The sequence below is a fragment of the Anopheles aquasalis genome, chromosome 2, assembly GCF_943734665.1.
Source record: "Anopheles aquasalis chromosome 2, idAnoAquaMG_Q_19, whole genome shotgun sequence".
NCBI classification, from domain to species: Eukaryota; Metazoa; Arthropoda; class Insecta; order Diptera; family Culicidae; genus Anopheles; species Anopheles aquasalis.
In genome coordinates, this window is record NC_064877.1 from 9,555,001 (window position 1) to 9,562,500 (window position 7,500).

General features: G+C 50.0%; 1 protein-coding gene across 8 annotated transcripts in view; it reads right to left on the minus strand.

The window, feature by feature from the left end:
- LOC126572803 (protein bunched, class 2/F/G isoform-like) overlaps nucleotides 1-7,500 on the minus strand; it is a 56,407-nt gene that overhangs the window by 29,105 nt on the left and 19,802 nt on the right. The window lies entirely within an intron of this gene.

The window sequence follows — 7,500 nt, forward strand, 5'->3', positions numbered from 1 at the left end:
GTCCCTCACCACGCAGGCGGCAGTTGGGAGTGTGAGTGCGAGATTACAATGATTTCTAGCTCAACGGAAGTGCTTCGAGCGTTTCCACCAGCAGCACCACTTTAAAATAGTAGTACTATTAAATAGTATCACGATAAAAGTACAATAATATAGCGGTTAACAGACAATTCCGATAGTGCCTTGCTGGCAGGCCCATTCGGCCCTCACCGGCACAAAAGGCTCATCGGTTAAAAGGCAGTTAAAACGCACGAACGCGAAGCGCTTCGTTGCAGTGGAGACGCGACTGAAGCGCGAGATATGAAGTAGGTTCAAGGCAGTTCATGAACATTCCGCACTCCACTCCATGCCGTGGCTGCTGAACCGGTTGCAGCGAGTTGAACGGAATAGCGATAGAGAGAAGCTGTAGCGGATGGCGAGCGAAGCAGCACACCTCGCGAGATGAGCTGGCAACTACGCTGCGTTGACGATGCGCGGTTGCAGCATTTGCAAACCCAACCGGACACCGCTCTGGGCTGGTGCTATGTGCTTTGTGAAATGGCTTTGTGACCTACAACCGCCGTGGCATCTGCTTGACGAGGACTTCCTTGCTCATCATCTACTCGCCCCGCTCCAGCACGCACCAAATCGCACACGCCAATGGAAATGGACGACGCACACTGTACTTACAAGCGTCAATTGCATCAATCTCCTCCTTGCGGTGTCCGCAATGGCGGCGTTCATCGATGCGTAACTAATTCCAACGAAATTTCATAATAATCAGCTCCTTCTCCGCCCCCCGGGGTGCGTGTGCGCTGCCGCGACCAAACGACCGCGATGCGTAACGACAAGCTACTCCTCCTCCGGACCGGTCATGAGCGCAATTTGATATTTTGGAAGGGCTTTCCTTCGGTGACGTGACGTGGAGCGGAAGTGCAATATGTGGAGGCGTGGCGCCACAAGTGTCGTTGTTGGAAGGGAAGGAAGGAGGGTAATACCTTCTTCACTCCACTGGACCGTGGCAGCGATGACGCGGGGTGCCGTCGATATTGAATTCCAACCCAATGGTCTGTCTGGTGTGTGACAACATCACGTAATGGTCGTTTCGCGTGGAGAGTACAAGGACTTACCGCAGAACGTGTCAGACAACAATTGACGTTTTTACCTTCTGCGGGAGAGTGTTGCTTCACGGAGTGGAATTTAGTTGTCGCTTCCAGTTCCGACCACCGTAGTCCGGGTGTGCTCAATGATGCTCTGCTTTGTCTGGGCGGCTTATACGGGACGTTAGAACCTGACCAAGCCCGCTTCTTTACCATAAGCAGAATATCATGTAATGTGGAGCAACGTATAGGTTTGCAACTTTGTTGCTGTCCAAGTCCATTTTGGGATGCTTTCGAATCGCAACAAGAGACAAACAACGCCCGAGAAGGACACACCACTCGCTGGACACATTGATTATCGAGCTACTGAAGGTTGCCCGTGGTCCAGACCGGGGAGACCGCCGCCGTGCATGCGGTAGCCTTTGTTTCTTTGGTTTCGCTTCTAATTGATGCTGAGTGCTCGGTGCCGATCGAGAGAGAACGTAGTTCTCCGTGGTCCAAGTTGTTCCATTCCATAAACAAACGGAACGCCTAAGACACTCTCCGTCGTACTAATCGGGGCCTTTTTTTTATACACATTTAATTATGCTCGTCGCCACATTTAATGGCAATCTTTTTCTTAACCGGATTCGAACAGGTTTTGCGCGCGCAGAACTTGCAGAACTGGAAACGGGAGTCCCCCCTTTGTGTGCCTCGCGATCTTCGCGGGGTCTCTCTCTCTCTCTCTCTCTCTCTGCCTGCAACAACTTCATTTTCTCGCTTGTCATCTTGGCGGTAGGGGAGTGGCACGATCAAGGACGGTAGGAACAGGCAAAATGGGAACTCTTGAACTTGTACGCTGCCGAGGGATGCAGTCACGGCGAGCAGCAGAGCAAGAACGAATCGATTCGAAAGTATCGTTTTACGCGAACTAAGGAGCGGCGCCGTTGTCTTACTAAGACCGTGGCTAGATGGGCCCAATGGGGCCGCCTGTGCCAAGTGAATCGTTTCACGATTGTATTCAATTAGCTGTAATCAAATTGGCGGCGGCACAACAAAGCTCTGCACCAGAGCAGAGAAGGGAATCAGCATTAAACACATCACATTTGAGCCAGAATTTAGCTGATTAAAACGTGGGACTGTAATTTTCGCAAAATCAACCGTTTGAACGAGATTGAATAAAAAACATTGTTCAAATCCCACCAAAGAGGTTGTTAGTTGTTATTGGTTGGATTTATGCATTCAAATTCTAAGTAGAACGCTGCAACACCAAACCACCAAAGACTCCCTCTTCTAGCAACATCTTGCGTCAGGCCAGGGTTCTCCTGCACTTCCAGCACTACCGGCCAAGAAGCAAACTGGTTGGGAGGAAAGGGAGGATAATAATTTGCAAAAAAGCCTCCATCACTTGACCAGGCACTTCGCAAATATGTAGAAAACCAAACCGGGGTTCCAACCCGCAGCAGCAAACAACCGCTAATGGGTGGTGCGCGCCATTTTACGCCAACTTCCGGTCTCACGAGGGAGGGAAAAGGAAAAAGGAAAAAGGAAAGGATGATGGACCATCCGATTCCAGTAGACGAAAGATGTTAATCTCTTCGGCGGATGATGAGCCTCTAGCTGCGCGAGGTTTCTCATCCAGCCATCGCCGGGGGTAATCACCGGAGGGTCCGACGTAGTCGATTCCCCCTGCGGACTGCGGTACTCAATTCCACCTATCGATCCGAGATGAATAATTTCGACAGCCGATGCGTGAGCGGAAGAACCGAAAGCATCAAAAGCCATCAAGAGGAGCGCGAATCACGTTTGGATGTCTATTGATGCGGTGATTGAGGAGCATTGTTGTGGTTGAAGAACCCCATCTTAAGCCCACCGGAGGAGCTCGATGATGCTTCTCCTAGTCCTACTGGGACGTCGTTAAGCCTTTCGCTCATCCAGAGTTTCCTCCTCGGATCACGTGAACGGGCGAACGGAGCTGAAACACAAGCACGAGGCGCAGCTTCCCACAATTTAGGCCACATACGATCGAATCACCTCTCAACATCATTTGTTGGATTTGTTTGTCGAGATTCTGGCCTCGGCTGTATTCGTTATGAATGGTGACCTACACTCGGCGCACGATGCGCGGTACGTTCGGCCAAACTGGGCACTGGTCTACATCGCTGCTGCTGCTGCTCCTCTACTAGTGCGCGCCCATGTTTCACGCCTAATTTGTAAAATAAACTCACACTTTCTACTTCTCGTCACGCCATGCCATTCGCGATGGCACGCCATGCGAAAGAGTTTATAGGGCTCTAGGGAGAGGGAGAGAGAGAGAGAGGGGAGTGCTGACGATAGCGCATCTGGCAATGTTTGATGAAACCCTTTAATCAACACCTCATTCCGGTGGTATGCTTGATGATCGAAGAGGGAGTTCGGTCGTATAAGCCCAAAAGTTGGTCCTGAATTCGTGGCATATCTAGATGATACCTGATAGGTAGTGCCACCATTTGGCCGCTCAATTAGTCTGACACTAATTGAGCCCATCGTAAAAGGTGTGACATATTCTGTTACCCTTTCTGATGATAATCAACTCATCTGCTATGAGCGATCCGTGAGCTAAGATAGACCAAAACCTTTCTCTCTGCGGACCGCAATGTCCATTTGTTGATTCAAATTTGATGGCCTTTCGGGAAGATTGGTATTCTAGGGGAGGTTCATTGGCATCTATTATCCGAATAATTATGGATATTATTTCTATCAAAATTCATATTTTAACATATCGATCTTAGTGCAACATTTATGCAAGTAATTTAGTCAAAAAGAGTTTCTTCTTTTGTGTCTCTCTCTTTCTCTAATTGAATTAGATCGAACTTCCCTCGACCCGATGCTGTACACCATGTGCTTCTTGCCTTAAAAAAGCTATCTCATGCCTGCTGTAACCAAATGTTTTGCCAGAAAGCGACTGATAGGTGGTCCACCGAGCGAAGAACAAATAGGTTCTTGGAAGAACTATTGCTCTGGCAGGCAAGGCGACTGACTGGCGCGGGTTCTAATTACATTTTCCACTTTACTCTCTCGAAACATGTGCGTCAGCAACATTGGTGGCCGATATTGAACCGTGACTCACCTCCTTTGCACGCGGCTGATCGGTTTGTGATACACACCAACAAGCAATGATAAACCGGAGTTTTTTAGAGGGAAAAACGATGGAAAATACCAACCATTTGTCGTTGCAAATATGTTCTTCAGACGGCTGTTTGTATATGCAGGAGAAGCGACAACACAAAGCGACAGCAATACGCGCGCGTTTCGCAACATGGCAAGTGGCCAACGGAACGGGACACATTATTTACTCTCGTTCTCACCACACCGGTCGCAACAAAGACTCGTCGATGGTGAGTCAATACGATGGAGGTACTTCGCGGCTTAATCATCTGGCACAGGCAAGGTCGAGAGAGGTTCTTATCACCTCGAGAATCGCCGTACGATGGTAAAGCCATCGCCCTAAACAAAGGTGAAGGCCATACATAGACATAAAGCCGGGAGGGAAGCGCGATTGTGTTCCTCTTCCCCCAAATTGCCATTACATCTAATTACAACGCGTGCGGTGTTGCTGTCTGGCACTGCTAGCGTATGCTTATCAGTCGCCGTCAGTTTGTCGCGAGATCACTTCCCGTTGTGACTGTTTGTTCGAAGAAGATAATGGTTCCAAACACACAGCACATTCGACATAGTAAATGCCGAATTTACGTCCAGAGTTCCTGTTAGAATCTCACATTTCTGGTCACAGCAGCATGTCCACATGGGGCAAGTTGGCACCCCCCTAAGATCCCTTCCTTCATGTTTTTAGTTGTCTCGCGAGAAACGTGAATAAACTTGAACCGGCCGCTTGAGCAGAAAGTAAAGTTATGCACGCCGCATACATTATTCATCCGTTTTCATTCCGCTTTTACGAACCGCTGACGGCTCCACGAGTCTCACTGAGACCTTAGACTCTGAAATGTTTATTTATTTCTTTATCACGAGATCGGAACGGAATGACTCCCCGGATACGATGAGATCTACAGAATGTGAAGCTTCTACTACAGCGGCGACGATCTCTGGGCCGTGGAATTCCACGCAGCGCAGCAAAAGATACCACGGTTCCGATATGATGACAACGGTTCGCACCGTTGCGTCGAAGGAGTTGGTACGCCGAGCAGCTGAAATGTAAATTTGCACGCACTCGGGGACGCTGCACAGCCTCCAAAAGCGCGGATGATGCGTGCATTTAAGAATATTGCGCTTCGCCCGATAGCACCAGAAAGAACGACACGGCGACACGGGTACGGACCGTGCTCAGTGGTGCTGCCAAAGCGTCGCGATCATATTTCGCAATCCGCCCCCCCTGGCGCCTTGTCCGACTGCCGTCACGATGTCACGCTTCCAACCGGCGTGATGGCGATTGTGCGCTTGCATAAAGGGCGCACCAATGTGATCAAAATGTCGAACCAAAGGCGGGGGGCACAACGAAACGTAGACTAATCCTCCGGGTGGGGTACCAGCACCAGCAGCATAAGGTGTTGCAAATTCGTGCCGATGCCCCGATGATGATGATGGATCGTGACATCGCAAACGATGCAAGGGGGGCGCCCTGACATAGAACAGATCCAAGAAGTTACAAAATAAGAGGCCGAGGGATCGGGACGTGCTCGGTAGTGAAGGCCGCCACCGCCAGTGCGGGCCAGTCAGTGTGCGCTGCTGCTAGGTGTGCCCCCTGACGTCTTTCGTCGTTTGTGCAGCCCTTTTTTGTTGACATTTCGGTGCACCCCCGACAGTCGCGAAGAGAGATACGAATGCAGATTAGATAGCAAATCATCCGGGGCATGCCACCGTTCCTAGTGCCAAGGGGTAACAATAATGAGGAATTTAATTAAAGAAAATTTTTGATTCCAATGTTTAAAAATGAATCAATGGGGTCTACGCTAAGGCGCATGTGAAAGGCAACTCCAGACGTCATCTAGCAGCACGAGTCGAGCACAACTTAGCAACCATACGCTCCGCTCAATATTCTAGTGCGTCCCTAGTCCAATTAGAGCAACCATAGTCATGTACCAGCTGCTGGCAAACAGTAGTAAACTGTCCAGCCGAAAGAATGGAACCGATCTGTAGTATTTGCTTTGAACCGTGCAGATATGCCAAGACCTCGGCCACCGTCTGTGGACACCTGCACCACGAGACGTGCGTCACACGCTGGCTGGAAACGCACGCATCCTGTCCGGAGTGTCGAAATCCCAACCCGGGCCCACTTCGGACCGTCCACTTTGACTTCGTTGGTCCTGAGGAGGAGGGCGAGGAGGACGAGGAGGAGGAGGAGCTCTTCGAAGACCCACAACTGAGCGCCCTGCCACGGAGGACTGCATTGGTCAGGGCAAATTGCGCCTTTTTGCTAGATCGATGCATCGAACTGCGCTCCGCGTTGCAAGCTACTGAAACGCTTAAAGCCCGCGAACGAAAAAAGAGGCTACCGAACGCAGTGAAGCAACAGGACGAAAACCACTTGGGCAAGCGTAAAAAGGCAGATACGCAGAAGGAGGACGGCGGAGAGCTCAGCTCCAATCGAAAACGGATGTCAGTAACTGGTGCGCATAACAGAATAGACAGAAAAGAAGATACTATAGACACCAAAGAACAGGCGGATGTATCGAGTGATGCTGAAACCATCGCAAACAGCCAGGACTAGGTGCTAGGAATCGCAGCCGGAAGTCGCGTGACAAGGAGTTGCGGTTTTTTAAATATCGAATTCTTCTGACCACGCTCCAAACGGGGCAAATTTCCAAATTTATTTGTTTGTTGTGGAGCGAGTAAATTTGTTGTAAGACATTTTAGGAGTGTGGATGGTTTGCAAGTGACGCATCTCTTCTCATCGGCAGATCGATCCTCTTGGGATTCGATCCAGGAATGCTTAGAAAACAAAGGTGTAGCATCAAGCATCTCATGTTCTGCTGCTCCCTACTTGTGCCACTTTGATTCCGATATAATTTGTTGGATGAGAGCGCGCATACACACAGCCAGCAGTGTTTGACCTAATAATCTTCCATTCTGCCCTTTTTCCCACTTTCAGAGCCTGGCCCAAACGTAAGCCATCAATTACCGGTCCCGAGAGAAGAGAGCTAACCATGCTTGTCCTCATTAAGACGCGTCAGCACAGCAAGACCCCCAAAAATGGTGTACCAGAGCATGGCGGTGGCGATGGTGCTGTCGTCTTGCGAGAAGAAGTTGAGGGCGTCAACGCAAACTACTTAAGCGCTTTGATCGTCACTGAGATGCGTAATAATTCCAGCAAACACACAAACGGGTGCTCTGTAGGCGCTAAGATCAGTGTTCCCCCTTAATCGCCAGCATCGTCAGTTCGTGGCTCGTTTGTGGTGCTGCTGGTTGTTTTGGGGCGGGTTTTCCGGCTGTCGGAGATACAGTCTCCACC